Genomic DNA, 1,656 nt, shown 5'->3' with positions numbered 1-1,656 from the left:
TATAGTTGGAAAGAGACTAAACTGAATGTTTCTGTGCCATATCATGGCAGAAAGTTTTTGAGGAGCCTTTGTTTTTCAGTGAAGCAGCTATTACTGGTGTTTCTTATCTTTATGCTCTAAATTCTCTTCCCTTTGTGTACAGGTACACAAAAAGAACTATTTTGAGTTCCTCTTTCATTTGATGTATTATTTATAATTGTAAGCTGAATGTAATAAATGCTACAGAGCCTTAGAACTCGTACATTCATTTTGAAATGCCCTGTATATCATGAGCAATAGTTTGTTTTCGCCTTCAAATAACACATCAAAGATTAACTGGAATCATGTGTAAAACTAAATTTTTTTAATACTTTCAATGTTGAGTTTGCAGCAACAGCATGTTTCTTTATATGTTGCCTTGTATATGTTGCTCTCCACACTGATGCATTCCATACTAAGTGTTCATTGATGTTCTATCCATTTATTTACATTGATGTTCTATCCATTTATTTACATCCAGATAAGTTTCAAGAAATGTACACTGTAATATACACTGATGGAAAAAAAGATCGCAGCACCAAAAAATAATTAATGTAGGGTAATTAAATTTTGGGAATAAATTGTCTACATAACATATTTAAGTGATTAACATTGCGAGATCACTAGTTAATGTAAGTATGAGATTAGCTATTGCAAATGTGAAATGCTGCTACATTAATAACCTATGTAACTGTCAGAATGTTGAATACAAACATGCATGTACTGTGTTGTACAGGTGCCAGAAGCCAGTTTGTGGGATGGAGTTCCATGTCTGTTGCTCTTGGTCAGTCAATAGAGGGATGGTTAATGCTGGTTGTGGATGACGATGGACTTATTGTCCAGTGATGTCCAATATGTGCTCAGTTGGAGACAGATCTAGTTATCGAGCATGCTAAGACAACATGTTGAAATTCTGCTGAGCTATTTGGTTGCAACAGCAGTATGCAGGGCAAGTATTATCCAGTTGGAAAATGCTCCCTGGAATACTATTCATGAATGGCAGCACAACAGTTTGAATCACCAGATTAACGTACAGATTTGCAGTTAGAGAGTGTGGAATAACCAAGAGAGTGTTCCTGCTGTCATACAAAATCGCACGTGGCACCATAATTCCAGGTGCAGGTCTAGTGTGTCTATCACACAGGCATGTTGGCTGCAGGCCCCCAACTGCCCTCCTCCTAACCAACACACAACCGTCACTGGCACCGAGGCAGGAGCAGCTGCCATCAGAAAAAAAAAAAAAAAACACAACAGACCTACATCTACACCTACATGATTACTCTGCTATTCACAATAAAGTGCCTGGCAGAGGGTTCAGTGAACCACCTTCATGCTGTCTCTCTACCGTTCCACTCTTGAACGGCATGCGGGCAAAACGAGCACTTAAATTTTTCTGTGCAAGCCCTGATTTCTCTTATTTTATCATGATGATTATTGTAAGTGGGTGCCAACAGAATGTTTTCACCATCGGAGGAGGAAACTGGTGATTGAAATTTCGGGAGAAGATCCTGTCACAACAAAAATCATCTTTGTTTTAATGATTGCCACTCCAATTCATGTATCATGTCTGTGACACTATCTCCCCTATATCGCGATAATACAAAATGAGCGGCCCTTCTTTGTACTTTTTCGATGTCC

The sequence above is a fragment of the Schistocerca cancellata genome, chromosome 7 (assembly GCF_023864275.1).
Source record: "Schistocerca cancellata isolate TAMUIC-IGC-003103 chromosome 7, iqSchCanc2.1, whole genome shotgun sequence".
Classification (NCBI taxonomy): Eukaryota; Metazoa; Arthropoda; class Insecta; order Orthoptera; family Acrididae; genus Schistocerca; species Schistocerca cancellata.
The sequence above is the reverse complement of the archived record's forward strand: the minus strand, read 5'-3'. Positions refer to the sequence as shown.